Genomic DNA, 17,123 nt, shown 5'->3' on the forward strand with positions numbered 1-17,123 from the left:
TATTTGATGGACCACTATGTCTGAATCTAAACTTGGCATGTCTTGATATGACCAAGCAAAAACATCCTTTAACTCTCTAAGTAAAGCGATTAAGGTTTCCCTCAATCAACTATCCTTTATAGCCCCAAGTTTTAGCTCTTGTGGGGTTATCTTGGGTTCCCACATTTATAATTTCTATAGTTTCTTCATGAGGTTGTATCTCTATATCCTTATGTTCAATTAGCCTTAGAAGTTTGTCTAACAATCCTACTTCTTCCTTACCCTCCATGGAATGAGCCAATGCATAGAATTTTGCACTTATAGCTATTTTTTTTTTCTTGAGTCAATTATTAACACATCAACTTTTTTTTAAATAAAAAAACAAATGACGAGAATTGAAAACAAATTGGAAAAAGGTTTCCGGTCATTTATTTGAAAAAGAGGCATGTTTACAAGAGCATCTCTAAAGGTCATAGGCAACACCATTAGAGAAAATCATGGAAAAAGAAAGATAAAAAATAAATAAATAACCAAAAATAATGATATAAAAGGGCCATTATTCAAACTTCTTAAAAAGAGCAGTTTCTTTCAACTTACTGAGGGTTTATTCTTAGGATGCACGTCCTCCGAGCCAAGAATTTCCTCTTTAACGGCATGGATCTCCAGACTCTCTTCGAACAAGGATAACAACTCCTCCACCACTGATTCCTCCCTTGCGTACATAACATATGCCGGTTTGGGGAAATTGTATTGGAGGGGTGGAAAAGCAAGGGATGGCTCATTTGGTCTTCTTCCTTTTATTTTGGCTAACCACCTTTCCCTCATACCTTGGTCTTATGTACCACAACCTGTGTCCTCGATCAAAATTTCAATTTGTTTCCCTATGTCCCCGTACTATTATTAGCTCAGTCATCCCCTGTGATTGATTGCCTAGGCCTTCATGTAACGACCCAAAAATTCTTACTATATTTTTTAACACTGTCAAGCTATATAACATAACTCTGATATCCTGTATATATATATATATATACATAACATCATCACGGGCCCAAAGTGGGCATCGTGGTAACCAGTGCATTCCATACATACTACCAATACAGCGGAAAACGAAAGTAACCAAACCATAACCCAAAATACATAATACCAGAGTGCTACAAAACCTCTCATATTTGCATATACATATACATTCTTTTCCCAAAAAATCCCAAAATGCTGAGGGCTCAATTACTCAGCCCAAAACACACCCCAGTACTATGTCGACTCAACTACCTCCTCTATCTTTGAGTCGGCCCTGTACGTCTCTCTGGGTTACCTGAAATGTTTATATCATTGGGAGTGAGACACCTCTCAGTAAGGAGAAACATGTTATTACCACTGTGTGGCATATGAGTTTATACGCAACATAACCTTTTATTAAAACTATAAATGAGATATCATGTAAAAGTATCTGTACTATAACCCACATCTATGTCATTTAAAATACAGTAATCCTGAGTTAATTATTCAAACATACTTCTATCTATAATATATAATCTCTGTTTTCTATGTATACTGTATATATATATAGTTTTGAAAATTTCCCTAAATGGTTGTATGTCATGATTTAACCCCTCATGACAGGGTTGTGCGGCCTATAGGCAGGAATAAACACCAGTTGGCCTACCAGTGTTAGTCTAACTATATATGTTTATAGCACGAAAGGCCTGCTCCAACTATTTCGGATGCTAGGGAGCCCTCTACTCCACCTGTGGCACAATCGGCATCCAACACCACACTCTATCTGAGATGTATGGTTGCACTACTATACTGTATAGCTACGGTAATGTGCTCTGTAAACTATTCTGTTCCATCAGGGTCTGATACTAAGTAATACTATATTTATATAATTTTTATCTATTTTACCATGATTCTGTATCAACTGTAATCACCAGGATGCTGTAATTCTCTGTATTAACCATGATGCTATAACATAACTGTATATCTGTATTAACTGTATTTCAATATGTCATGATTCTATAATTTGTATATCATGGTTCTATATAACACTTTATATATATATATATATATATATATATATATATATATTCATAATTCTGTAAAATAATGTATATTCATGGTTCTGTAATCTGAATTGTATAGTTCTGTATAACACTGTATAAGTTGTATATCATAATTCTGTTAAAAAAACTATATAATCATAGTTTTGTAAATCTGTATAAAATTCTGTAATATTCCAGTACTTCTCATGCCACACAATTAAATAAAACACATTAAATATAATCTATAATACTATATAATTTTCATGCTCTGAGTTATTAAAAAAAAATCATACTCTGTAACTCATAATCAAATACTATGCTTTACTGATAAAATTTTTAATTAAACTGGTATAACATATTTCCCTTACTTGGCTAATTGTACGTGTTTACTAACCTCTAACTCAAGCATGCAACGTTCATGATTCCAAAACCCTGAAATCACAACACCCTAATTTAATCAACTCAAACTTTAGTATATTTTCATCTAACACAAGATCTGGGTTCAGAAAAGCCTGATAACTATGAAAACTCTAAAATCACCTACTTAATTGATTTTGGGATGATGCTTGAACTTCTCAAACCAAAATTCTGCTTCGACTAAGTTGTAGAGAATCTCTCCAGGATCATCGTGGTAACTTCTGATCGTCAAAATGGGGACAATCGGAGCCAAAATCTTTTAGAGAGAAGGCAGAGGATCCGAAAATCTAGAGAGAGAAAGAGAACAAGGACTGATTTCTTGCCAAAAATCTGATTTTTGCATATTTATAGGTGGCTAGCCACGTGACTTCGTCAACGAGACACGTGGACTCATCGACGAATCGAAGAAGAGAGTTCGTCGATGAAGGTCATGAATTCGTCGACGAACTTAAATGTCCTATAATCCTGCTCTCGGTATCTCTTCGTCAATGAGACACGTGTCCTCGTCGACGGGTCAAAGAAGTCTATTCATCGACGAGCTCAAAGCGCTCATCAACAAATCCCTGTAGATTCTTCTTTAAAAATCCTTTTTCTTCTTTAATTTCATAATTTAAATTTCCGAGTCTCTACACTCCACCTGCTTAGTAAATCTGAAGTAGCATCTGTCGAGCCACCGCCATACTCACCTCTAAGAATTTGACGGTTGACGATTCACCCTCCTAGCCTCCAGATGAAGGAGATAAGAACTCAAATAACATGGTAGGAGCACTCCGATGTTAGATATTTTGCCCTGATGTATGGCACCATTCCACGTTCATAAATTCACAAGGTTTCTTCTCCATTCACCATGATTAAGAAGTCCTCTATCATGAACTTAAGCTTCTAGTGAAAGGTAGATGTGACTACTTTTACATTATGGATCCATGGTCTCCCTAACAACATGTTGAAGGAATAAACGATCTCTAGTACCTAGAATGTAATGGTGAAGGTGCAAGACCCAATCTTAACATTTAGATCTATTTCTTTGAAAATCTTTTCTATGATGACATTGAAGGCTTGGACAGCCAAATTGCTTATGCACATGTGAGTCTTGTCTATTCCCAACCTTTTGAGGGTAGATTTGGGACATATATTTAGGGTTGAATCATTATCAATTAGTACACAACAGACAACCATAGCATTGCATTTTACTGCTATGTGTAAAGGGTTGACATGTCCTTGTCCTTTTGGGGGGAGTTCTTCATATTTAAAGGAAATATAATTGATCGCCATAATGAACCTTACTAGATTCTAGAATTTGTCCAGGGACACATGATGCAGTACATAGGCTTTGTTGAGGACTTTCATCAATGTGACCTGGTGCTTTTTGGAGGCCAACAGTAGATTTAACAAAGATATCTTGGCTGGAGTCTGGTGGAGCTGCTCCACTATATGATATTCACTATTCTTCAGGTAGTGGAGGAATTGAGTGACATCCTCTTCAGTGATCTTCTTCTGGTTCAAACTTTCTTCATCTATTTTTTCCTTCCCCTTTCTTTTCTTTTATAAGGTCCTTTAGGGTGTAGCATTGCTCGCTATGGTTCATGCCTTCCTAAAGACTTTGAATACACCAGGATCCACCTTGCTGTTTTCAATGAAGGACTCATACCTTAAGAGGACTAAGTGATTCAAATCATAGGGAAACGAGGTTGGGGTTTAAATGGCCATGACCGTGGTTTGGGGTGTAACCTTCTGGGTTGTAGTTTCATTGGGTTTGTAATGGATGATCAATGAGGTTAATGTAATGATAGCTGGGGTAATAAGCTGCCTGTCTGATCAATTGGCACCTTTTAGAAACCCTCCCCAAGAGTATTAATGTATCGCTTAGCTATCATTTTTGCCTCAATTAAATTTATCGATGATCCTTCATGATTTGGTAAGGGATTACCTTCATGTTGAGGCTTTCAGACTCCTTGTTGGGCTGGAAGATGAGAAGCTTGACATCAATTATGTATTATATCTTATGCCTTAGCATCCAACACTTGTTTTTTTTTTCATAGATCAAGGCTCCCATATGGAATTCGTACCAAAGGTTAGGGTTCACCCACTTACCGAACTTTAGAGTTTTTTCTAGTACATGCAACTGCTTATATAGTTCTGATTTTGGTCGTGGCAATGGCGTAAAATCCTTCTTTGGTCTGGGTATAAACATCTTCTATCTCAGATTGGGCATGCTGACTTGGTTGGATCTAGTAGACCTAAGATGGTTGATAAGTGGTAGATGAGTATGTGGTTGGAGCCTGAGCACGATAAAGTGATCCCCTTCTATTTCCAATACAAACCATGCTTACCTCTTCCTCCTTCCTATCCTTCTTCTTGTACGGGGCACTCTTTCCATGTAAGTCTGTCGAATGAGGGGCAACATAGTCTACCAATTTCCCTAACTTCCGGCCCGATTCTACCTTCTCATCCATAGCGACCACTTTGGTGAAATCTATCAAGCTTGGGCTCAAGAACTTATCGTAGTAGATGCCTTGGAATGTTCCCACAAATAACTCCGCCATATCTTTGTTTTCTAGAGGTAGCTATACCTGAGTTGCCTTCTCCCTCCACCTTTGCGCATACTCCCAAAGTGTCTTAATTTTATTCTTTTCCTTCCTTTGTAGCTGCGACCTAGTGGGAGCTATATCAGTATTAAACCAGTACAGAAGCATGAAGGTGTTGACCAAGTCTTTCCATTTTTGAATTATGCTCTTGTCTAGTATGACATACTAGCGTAACGTGGGTCTAGTCAGGCTCTCATGAAACAAGTGAATTAAAAGCTTGTGATTCTTCATGTGCATCATCATCTTACATATTTACATTTGAAGGTGAGTCTTCAAGCATATATCCCATTATACTTTTCAAAATCAAGAGCATTGAATTTGGCTGGTATGTTGATGGCGGTGAATAAACATAATTCTTTAGACTCATTGTCAGCATAATCGTGTGTAACGCCGTGAACTCGTCAAGTGGGGCCTGGGGTGTCATGTGTTCCCTTCACCTATCTCTGATACCATAAATACCATTCACGTAATGAAAAATAATTAAACATTCTCAATTGAAAGACCAAAGTTCTATACTATATAACCCAAAAAGTGTATCCATTCACTTTATATTACATAACCAGGAATTAAACCTAACTTTTAAATACTTCACATCTACAACCACTCATAATTACCAAAATTTTCTAAACCCTGCCCTAGAGCTGGCTAAGCTTGATTGCCAGAAGGTCTTGAAAAATGGGTTGTATATTGGGGTGAGACACTTCTCAGTAAGGACAAAATAAATTATAACAGTGTGTCAAAGATGAGTTTTAGTGTATACAAAATATACTCGTTTATTAATTAACAGCAACAGTAAAGACACATGCAGACTATTCTCACGCATACACAACCATTATTTATAAGTGAGAGTTCCTGAGGATTGGGGAGATTACACGCCCACACATGTAACGCCCCTTTGCTCTGATACCGTTTGTAACTTTGCCCATTTAGTTTGGGTGTGGCTACAATTGATACCAATCAGGGCACTCACCTTACTCAGTAAGCCCTCGAACGGAGAGTTTTACCTCGCCGTAATTTGTTTATGCATTTTAACTTCACACACATGTACTCACACACATTCAACATCAATCATACCTCAGAGATCCACATATACACGTATCAGACATCATAATAGAACACATCAATATTCACAACACATTCAATTCCCATGCGTGTACTCATGCCTACAGTAAACAATACACAAATACTTCACTTCTGTATTTCATTTTCGGTGGTTCTCAGGGCATCCCTCCCCATCAGTCCCTCTACGTATTGAGCATCCCCCCCCCCCCCCAAATCGTTCTCAACACGTACTTGACTTCAGACATGCTACACTTTCACATTGGCCTATTCGTACTAAATCAGTAAAACGACCTCCTGCCTTGCCACATTTTACCCTATTTATATAAATGACAATATAACGACCTCCTCAAGTCCTGCCAACGTTATATTGCGATTTATATCATGGACAATATAACGACCTCCTCATGGTCCGCCAACTTTATATTGTGAATTATACGAATAACAACACAATCACCCAAATACACAAGCTTAGATACCACAATGACTCACAACCAGTTTATTATTAAGAGTTAATCCCATGCACAAGCTTAGATACCCTACTCACATTGGTTTTTCCCCAAATATGAATTATAATTAACACCATCATTTTCAAATACCTAACCCGCTCAGAAAATCAAACATATATACACAGGCTTATATACTCGAATTTAACCAGTTCAAATTTAATAAAAAGCTAGTATAATTTAGTCCCCTAACCTGTTCCTCGAAGATCTGCCTAAAACTTTCCAAAAACCCCGAACCCTAGATGCTCAAATCTACCGAGGATTAGCAACCCACATACTGGGGGAGGATCGTGGAGCACCCAAGAGTGTTCCAGGAGGTTTAAAGGAGAGAGAGAGAGAGAGAGAGAGAGAGAGAGAGAGAGAGAGAGAGAGAAATGAAATAGAAAACATAATACTTAACTTATGGACTCTGCCCCCGCACGAAACCGTCAATGGTTTTTTCTGTACTTGACGAAACCATCGACGGTTTGACACTTAAACGCTCTCGGTAGTTTGCCTTGCAGGAAAAACGTCGACAATTTTTCTGAGTCCCACGAAACAGTCAACGGTTTGGTCCTGGCCAAACCCTTTGTCCTTCCTTTTTCTTTTCTTCTCTTTTCTTTATTTTTTTCTTTTTCTTTTATTTTCTAGGTTCGGGTTATTACATCATGTGTCCCTCGTAAGGTTTGTAGCAATTCTTCCTAATATTCTATGCGATCATTGATTGAGAATTCCTCTATCATAGGAGCCTTTAGTGTTGGCGCTGGTGGGACAAGAAATCAGAAAGAAGAGTCTCTCAACTAGTGTTTCAGCAAGGCTGTAGAAGTGTGGTCCATAACGACCTTTAGCAGGGCCATTATATCTGACAATGACTTTTCGAGGGCTTCAAACTTTTTTTCAATTGATTCTTCTGCTTTTTGCATGTCCTGATGATCCATCACTCTTGCTTGGGATTTGGTAATTATAGGACCTCGAGCAATGGAGAGGGTTTTCTTATTGGAAGGAATTTTACCCAAATCCTATTTGAAAGAAAATAAAAAAAAAATCAAAATAAATAAATAATCACCATAGCAAACAACAAATTCACACAACATTATAAAGGAAAAACAAATCAAATAAAAAAAATCCACCATGTCTTATTAACCATTGCAATTTCATAGCCCATGCGGAGACGTTATCTTATGAGGGTTATACTACTTTATCAAAATGAATCCCTAATGAATTACATGTCCCATAGAACTTGGTCTAGAGTTATCTTCTTAGTCTTCACTACTCGTCAACTCTCTTGCTCTATGAGAATAATATGTTGTCTGTTGTGGTAGCTTCCTTGGAAAACTGCACGACATCTGATAAAAACCTTTGCATTTTTGTGTTAGCCATGGTCAGGTGCGGGCTACTCAATAGTCCCTTAGTCCTCAAATATAGAACTTGGGCTATCCTCCCAGACTCTCGTACTAAAGATTCCAACGAGCCCAATGATTGTCACATAGTACAGTGGATCTCCATCATATATGCCTACCTTTGGTTTGACTTCTCGTAAGAACGCCTGGTGCCAGGCTAACTGCTCATCCTGCCGCTACAGTCTAAGGTCTAGGATGTTAATTCAAATGTCCTGCTAATAGACCTTATTCTTCGAAAAGATAGTTTCTTGGTCCTGTTTCCATAACTATTTTCTCAGGAATTGGTTTATGTGATCAAGGGCCTTCCCCCACTCCTTTGTTTCTTTGTCACCCCGCATCTTTTTAACCAGCCCCTCATTTTCTTCTTCCAGCTCCCTCTTCCTTTTCTTCAATGCACTGACCCTTTGTTGAAGTTTTGATTAGGCTTGGACCTCCTCCTTTACCTGCTCCTATAGTATCTCATTCTCTGCCTTTAGGGTCTCATATTTTTCCTTTATTTTTTGCTTCTTCCTTTCTTACTCCTGGTAATATGCCTCTTGCTTAGACCAAAACTCCTTATAATAATACTTTAGATTGTTGATTCTCATGAGGGGTTTATTTGGCCCATATGCTCTCGAAACTTTGTAGTTTTTGTCGCTGCCCTGATGCCATGTAGGAGATTTTTGTAGTAGTCAATGCTAATTTGCTTCCTTTCTCTAAGGATCCTTGATAAAACTAGGTTGCCTTAGCTTTTGTGAAACTCCCTAGGTTAACATGATCTCCATAGTAGAAAGGAAACTACATCAACCTTGCAGTTCAAGGGATGAATTAGTGGTGCCCCATCTTTCAAAGTACTAGAGATGGGGCATAACTGATGCAACCCCTAGCTCCAAACAACAAAACCCATGGGAATTGTCCACATTTGACCAATAGGGACCTTAGAGGCATCTGTATGGCTACCAATTGAACTATTCCTTTGCCTAGGCACTCCATAATATCTTCCCAGTTCTCCCACTCATAGCCCTTATAGAAATATCGAGCAAATTCCTTTAAAAGGTTATGACCTCTCTAATACACCTCTTTGAAGATCTTCAGCTTGACTAAAGCATGTTTGACCAACCACATGTATAGCAACTACGTGCAGCATCAGAGGACTCCATTCCTATTTGATTGGCAGAAATTAAGAGTCATGAAGGTCTCGGCTAGGATGAGTGGATTTGGGCTACCACCTCCCTTGGCAGCCTCTATAATTATAATTGTGGCTCCTCCATCAACCATATAGGTTGTTGATGGTGAGAGTACTAGACTATAAACCACTAGTGCTAAGATCTTCAACCAAGTAAATTACTCCAAAGGTAAAAAAACTTGTAAGCAAGGTCTCAACGGTGGATGAGAACCTCTAGAGCTCCCCATTTGACTTCTATCTTCAGACATCGATGTTTCTCCCATACCATTCCCTAAATTGTTTTTGATCATCGATAGAAAAATTCCTCCAATAGGCCAAGATCTCACCACTGTCATCATTTCATTAACGAAGCTTGACACCGTCTAGTAGAGTAATTTGGTGATCTTGCGGTAGAGCATCACCTTCAATAGTCTGGTTCCTCTCTAACTTTAGAGCCTCTTCTATAGAATTCCTAAATTCATAAGACATAGTGGCAAAAAGTAAACCTATACCTATATACAAATCACAAAAAAAATAAACAAGGAAAAAGAAAAAGAGGGTTAGTTACATGCATGATAAGGTAAAGCTTTAGCGTCCTACACATATAGGCTGAGTTCTTAGGTTTATTAATGTTGGCTCTATACTGAGGCAAGGATTTAAGGTGCTAGTGTAGAGTTTCACCTCTAATGTATAACTCTAAAGGCTTCCACATTGTCTTTGCTAACTTCGTAAATGGCTAGCAAGGCTTCTCATCATTGAATCATTAAATACTATGGGTGGACGAGATTTAGTTTGAGTGAGCGCCTCACGGAGATCTACACTACTACCCCTCCCTAATTCTAATAGGTTTTAACCTAAGTATAGAGCTCATGTAGTGTTAGTGAACAGTGTGTGCTAGAGCAACGAAATATAAATATTCAGTAGAACACCATCCATCATAGTTTAATGCAACCACCCAGACTATAAAGAAAACACACAATATGCAGGAATAAGACACTCAAATAACAAAATTAACTCCTAAAACAAAAAGGAAACAACACACACAAAAATAGCTCGACTCTCTAAGAGTCCCCTGTGGATTCGCTAAGCTTTGACACCAGATTTTGGTTTAGGGGTCTACTAATAGATGGAAAATTGTTTTCATGGCAATCCCCCAAACAAGGAAGTTAAACAAGGGTGGATAAGACTCAAAAAATGCAAAGATTGAAAAACCCTATGAGGTCTATGATGTAGACAAAACAAGCTCTATGTGTCGGGATCGTGATAGACAAACCATTCTAAAGGGAATTAGCCAACCAACACCTTACTAACATCCGTTTTAGGAATGGTTACCGCTATGTGTGTGTGTCTACTAATTAAGAATAAAAGGAAGAAGAGAAGGAAAGTTCCCCTTTTGGGTCATTGGTGAAGTACCACCATCCAAGAGTCCAAACAATAGGGCTGAAAGCCCTAGCCTACTCTTGTTTGAAAAGGGAAATTGGCCTCAGAATGTCTTAAATTGAGATAAAATGGAAGAAATTGATGGAGAAGGTTTCAATTGATTGGCTTTAGATTCAATGATGACTCTTTCCTTTGATATTAAGGTTTGGGAAAACTCAACATCAAAATATCTCAATCATGGAATGGATGAGGTGGATGAGGTTTTTGATTGAATTTTGAATAAATGGGACTTGTGGTCCCAATTTCATGATTGAAATTAAAGAATTCAATGCTGGTAGAGTTGAAAATCACTTGACTAATATCAGGTCTTAATGGAGAGTTGAAATAAATCAATCATTAATAAATTTTGTAAAATCCTCTAACTGGTCAATTGGGATTGGAGTGTGATTGGAGTCAATCATAAATTAATGGTTTGAAGATCCCCTTAATTGAGTCAACTGTAGAAGATTTGAAAAAAAAAATATCCCTAATTAACAATCAAGGTTTTAATGTTATGATTGAGTCAACTATTTATTGAAGAGTTTAAAAATATCTTATTGTTAATTAGGGTTTTGATGCTTTAATTGAGTCAACTCTCGATTGAGAATTTGAAAATCCCTAATTGATAATCAGGGTTTCAATGCTATGATAGAGTCAACTCTTGATTAAGGATTTTGGAAATCCCTGATTAATAATCAAGGTTTAAATTTTATGATAAAGTCAACTCTTGATTGAGTATTTTGAAAATTCCTTATTAACAATAAAGGATTTAATGTTATGATGAAGTCAACTTTTGTTTGAGGATTTTGAAAATCCCTGATTATCAATTAGAGTTTAATGCTCAGGGTTGAATCAACTCTTTGATTGAAGACTTTGAAAATTTTTAGTTGTCAGTTAGACTTTAATACTTTGAATAAAGTCAACTCTTAATTGAAAACTAATCTTTGATTGTCAATTAGGCTTCAATTACTTTGATTGGATAAAGTATCTTTGACTAAGGCAATCATCATTCATGAAAGATATTTATACATTTTTGGAAAAGGAAAGTTTCCATTTTAAGGAAAGGTGTTTTGACCAAGAAGGAAGATTTTTGAAAAATTAGTAAGCTCATCATCAACCACAAGAAGAAAGAATTTTGAATGGTCTCTTTGAAAAAAAAAAAAACGAGCTTAAGGAAATTCCAAACTTGCACTCGACTTCTCAATCCCATGGTGCAAATTTCAGCTCCCATTTGCCCATACGAGTTTAAGAGAGTAAGCATTTGTCCTTTGCCTAGGGTTAAGAAGGGAGAGCACACCATACGGTGAAAACTCCCTATCATCCCATCATTAACTAGGTTGAGAGGCCCTGACCTAAGTCCAAAACGCATTAAAGGATGTGTGTAGGACCAAAGACATAAGTGACATGACCATTAATGATAAGCATGCATCATCAAGTGAAAAGTTATTAACTAGTACCAGAGTTCATTAATAAACATGAGTAATTGAAATTAATCATCAAACACAAGTTTATATTTTTGTGACAAGACCTTTACATAGTCCATGAAACTAAACACAATATATTTCATCATGATGACCATTTTTAACAAGAAATATTTCATAAATCATGGGATTCTAAACACCTTTATGCAACTTGTATTATTCATACCAAAGAAACTATGCTTCTCTTTTTATTGAATGAAATCAAACTAACCATTCAAGAGAATAATGAATATGAAATGGTTTCTAGCGTAGGGCCACAAATCAATAAGCAAACAATTGCTTGCTAGAAGATCAATGCCAAAATCTTCAAAAAGACATTTCACATATCATGGAATTTCAAGCACCATCATGCAATTCAATATTATTCTCCCAAAAGGAAGCTGCCCTATCCTTTCAATGGATGAAATCAAACCAACCATTTGAGAAAACAATGAAGATGAAATGGTTTGAAATCAAAAGGTCACACATTAATAGGCAAACCATTGCATTCTAGAAGATCGACCTAAAAGTTTTCTACCATTTAAACAATTTTTTTTTTTTTTTTTTCATGGACCCTTTTGAAAAATTTGAGTTTGGTGAAAACCCTTTAAACCGGCTAGGAGGAAAAATGTTTGCATTGGTCGACCATTATTTCATTAGATTAGGGTTTTGGTAAGAAAACACAGGGGGTTTCTCTTCTAGGATCAAGACTTAGGGGTTTCAGAATCCTAGCTATAACAACTTGCAATCGTCGCACCCAGCAGCATTGCTGCTCTTCCCCACAAAAATGCTGCTGCTACCCCCTACCTCACCTGCTGGTGCCATAAGTAGCAACTATGCTCGTTGCCCTTAACTAAAAGGAGGAAGGTCACCCTAAACCCTTTTTGCCACCGATGCTGCCATATATAGCAACTGTACTACTGTCATTAATCCCTTCATACAACCCAACCTAGCTGCAACCCTTACTGCCATGGCTCCGCATCAGTCTTGCTTTGCTGTCATAACCATATAACCTGAGCCCCAGCCCTCACACAACAACTGCACTGCCCTAAACCATACTTTAGCCTTACTACGTTCTAAGTTCATCAATAAAACAGTAAAGATAACAGAGAGTTAATGGAAAACACTAAATGAAAGGCTTAAAGCATGATGAAAACAAAAACCCTACCTATCACGAGACCAAACTTTAGAGAACCCAAACTCCTTTCCTAACCAAGAGCATCTAATTGTGGTACAAGAATGCTTTACAGTTAACTCCTTAGGTGCCTATGTGAGTTATAAAATAAATTTTTTTCTATATTTGACATAGCCTTGGACCACAAGATCTTGTTATTTCACTCTTTTAAAGTGAGTTGGTTTAGGTCAAAACCTTAATCAAAACCAAGCTCAAAATTCAATTCACAATGACATTTGATGTACAGAAACTACTTTTTATGTTTATAAAAACATCATAATTCACACATGACAAACAAATATTATAAGACACTAACAACACACCACACTTTGTCTAGCGCCACAAGGTAAACGATCACTTCTACGGTTAATTCTACCATAGAGGCCCCCCCCTCCCCCCCCCACTCCCCCCCCAAAAAAAAAAAAAAACTTGAATTTACTAATGTCTTGTTAATATGTGAAAGTCACTTCCTTAACTGTTATTTCTTTTGGTGCTTACAAAATAGTAGAAAAAGTGTGAGTTACCATGATAAGTTTTTTCAAGAAATTCTTTACCATCTTAATCGTTTTGAAATTATTTTGGATATAAATTATGAATCTTTATGTGCACATTTTCAAAAAATAAAAAACAAGTTGTTGTCATGAAATGCAACGAATCGTTCCTTTATCTACAAAGGAGAAAAGTTATGGGCTCATTTTGTTATGGAAAACATATTCCATTTTCTATTTCTTAGTTTTCCAAAGAATTATAAATTTAAACTTATTTTTTAGTTTTTCAATATTCATATTGAAAAGGTAGAAAATAAAGAGTTTGCTTAAACGTGAAAAATAATTTCTCATTTTTATTTCTAAATTTTAAAATAACTACAAAAATGACAATTTATTTTTAATATTTTAAAAATTATATAAGGTAATATTTGGGATAATAGATTTTGAGTATTGAATTTGGATTTGTGTAAATTTGGAAGAAAATGAATACATAATACCCATAAATCAAAGTCTAAGTTCGAATTACATGCCCTCATACATAAAGTAAAAGTTAGAAATCCATAAAATAATAACAAATATTTTTCAAATTTTATATAAATTCAGAAAAATAGAAAATAAATCAAAGTCTAAGTTCTATATCATCACCTCCCCCTCCCTCAAATAACAAACAAATCGATGGAAACACCCTTAGGAAGTCCACCCAAACCACTCTCATCTTGAGCAAAGCAAAAATTTGGAACGTAGTACACATTAACCAATGGATAATCCTTATATTTTTTTTCTCTAGACCACTCTCACCTTTAACTAATCGATGTCTAACAAGTCCATGAACATTAATAGGTTGAATATATTCTACTCAAACCATCAACCCTTGAAGCTTTCTTGTTTTGATATTCTACCCGAACCATGCAAACCTTGAAGCTATCTTGTTTTAATGTTCTACCCGAACCACTAAAACCTTGACCTATTAAGGCACAAGATGTCCTTGCACATTTTAAATTTGATCTTCCATGAACACAAGCGCAACCCCTTAGATACTAAGTTTTGGGTTATTTAAAAATTTTCTTTTAAGCTTCTTTTTGAAATCTTAACCTTTTACAATTCTTTTTGAAGACTTCTTATTTTTTTTGTTGATTAGGCAATCCACACGAAAAACTTACGTATTCTATTCAATCCACATCCACAACATAAACAACCAAATAATCAACTATTCAAACCAATCAAACACAATACAAATAATCAATTAATGTATGCTTTGCATATTCAACTTAATTATTAGCGGCCCTGTATATGAATATGCAAGTCTTGTAATTGGCTTTTGAACTAAAAATTAAAATAACATTCAATCACTCTTTTCAATAACTCAGATTTTAAATAAACCCTTAGTTAAAATAATTTAGGAGTTGATCAACCAACGTATTCCCTTTTGGTTTCCGCAATCAACGATGATCAACCCAATCAATTTTAATCTTTCAACATTTTAAGCATGCGACATTAGAGTCATATATTATGTGAAAAATGTCAATGTGCTCTAAGTCAAAATCAAGGATATTCAATATAAAAGTAACATACTCAACATAAGATTAAGGATATACGAATATACATAAAGAGTATTCATACTGAGCATGTGACTATTCAATATGGCATACATACTTATGGATAGACTGATATACATAAAGAGTATTCATACTGAGCGTGTGACTATTCAATATGGCATACATACTTATGGATATACGGATATACATAAAGAGTATTCATACTGAGCATGCAACTATTCAATATCGCATACATACTAAACATTTCATTACATCTTTGCTTTTCTTAGATTTCTACCCCTTTGGACATCACTCAAAAATAAGGAGAAAAAGATAAATCATACAAGCAAAGCTACCAAACAAAGTGTTTTTGGATGAAAGGAAGCTAAGGAAAGGGAGAGAGTGAGAGCACACGAAGAGACAAATCCTAGGTCAGTTGACTGACCACTCGAATGGCTTGGGTTTTTATAAACGAGCCTAGGGTTTTTCCTTTAGTAAGTTAGCTGACCTCAGGGTCAGTTGGCCGACTACTCTCTAGTCCAAGAAGAATAATTCAGTCAGTCGGCTAACTTAAGAGTCAGTTGACTGATTGGCCTCTATTATAGGAAAACTAATTTCAGTCAGTCGGCTAACTTCAAAGTCAGTTGGCTGACTGTAGATTTTTCTTTAAGCTTTGTCCCTTCACTTAGTTTCTCTACTATATAGAAGACCAAATTCTCTTATAATGGTTATGAATCTATCTTCTGAGAGAGGTTTAGTGAGGATATCAGTTCATTAATCATTTGTATTGATAAATTCTAGAATGATGTCTTCTTTTTGAACATGATCTTTTAGGAAGTGATGTCTTATGTCAATGTGATTGGTTCTTAAGTGTGAAATGAGATTTTTAGATATGTTTATCGCACTCGTATTATCACACTTAATTGGTATAGTGGTGTATTCTAAGTTAAAATCTCTTAACTGTTGTTTCATATATAGTGTTTGTGCACACAACTCCTGATTGCTACATATTCAGTCTCAGCAGTTGATAAGGCTACGAAGTTTTGTTTCTTAGAGAACCAAGACACTAATGATCTTCCTAGGAAGTGACATGTGCCACTTGTACGCTTTCTATCTATTTTATACCCTGCATAGTCTGCATCTGAATAACTAATCATTTCAAATCTGGTGTCCTTAGGATACCATAATCCTAATTCCATGATGCCTGTTAAATATCTAAAGATTCTCTTAACAACTATTTGGTGTGATTCTTTAGGTGCTGATTGAAAACGTGCACACATACACACACTAAACATTATGTCAGGTCTACTGGCTGTTAAGTATAGTAAACTTCCAATCATACCTCTATAATACTTTATGACTATAGGCCTTTCTCATCTTTATTTAAGCTGATGAAGGTACTCATGGGGGTTCCTATGGGTTAACTATTTTTCATACCAAATTTTTGTATCTTTTCTCGTATGTATTTTGATTGACTTAAGAAAGTCCCATGCTTGGCTTGTTTAATTTGCAGTCCAAGAAAATAGTTTAACTCCCCCATTATGCTCATTTCAAACTCTTCTTGCATACATTTTGCAAATTATTTGCATAGATATTCACCAAATATTATATCATCTATATAGATTTGAATAGGAGTATATCATCTTTCTTGGTTTTAATGAACAAGGTACTATCACTTTTTCCTCTCAAAAACCCCTTCTCAATTAGAAATCCACTAAGTCTTTCATACCAAGCCCTAGGGATCTGTTTTAATTCATACAAAGTCTTAGTTAGTCTAAATAAATGATTAGGATTTTTTATATTTTCAAAATCAGGGGGTTGTTCAACATATACCTCTTCATTAATATACCTATTTAAGAAGGCACTTTTGGCATCCATTTGGTATAACTTAAATTCTTTATAGGAAGCATAAGTTAGTAGCATTCTTATAGCTTCCATT

General features: G+C 36.0%; 1 protein-coding gene across 12 annotated transcripts in view; it reads right to left on the bottom strand.

The window, feature by feature from the left end:
* Positions 1 to 17,123, bottom strand: part of LOC131153153 (acetyl-CoA acetyltransferase 2-like) — a 57,733-nt gene that overhangs the window by 18,112 nt on the left and 22,498 nt on the right. For 3 of the 12 annotated variants that reach the window (XR_009136176.1, XR_009136170.1, XR_009136169.1), the window contains one exon: positions 969 to 1,291. The exons of 8 other annotated variants lie outside the window; for them this stretch is intronic. The gene's annotated coding sequence lies outside the window, so the exon portion shown is untranslated. Of the gene's footprint in view, positions 1 to 968; positions 1,292 to 6,960; positions 7,584 to 17,123 lie in introns of those variants that run through there. One more of the 12 variants, XR_009136175.1, reaches the window with a different exon arrangement.

The sequence above is a fragment of the Malania oleifera genome, chromosome 4, assembly GCF_029873635.1.
Source record: "Malania oleifera isolate guangnan ecotype guangnan chromosome 4, ASM2987363v1, whole genome shotgun sequence".
In the NCBI taxonomy this organism is placed as follows: Eukaryota; Viridiplantae; Streptophyta; class Magnoliopsida; order Santalales; family Ximeniaceae; genus Malania; species Malania oleifera.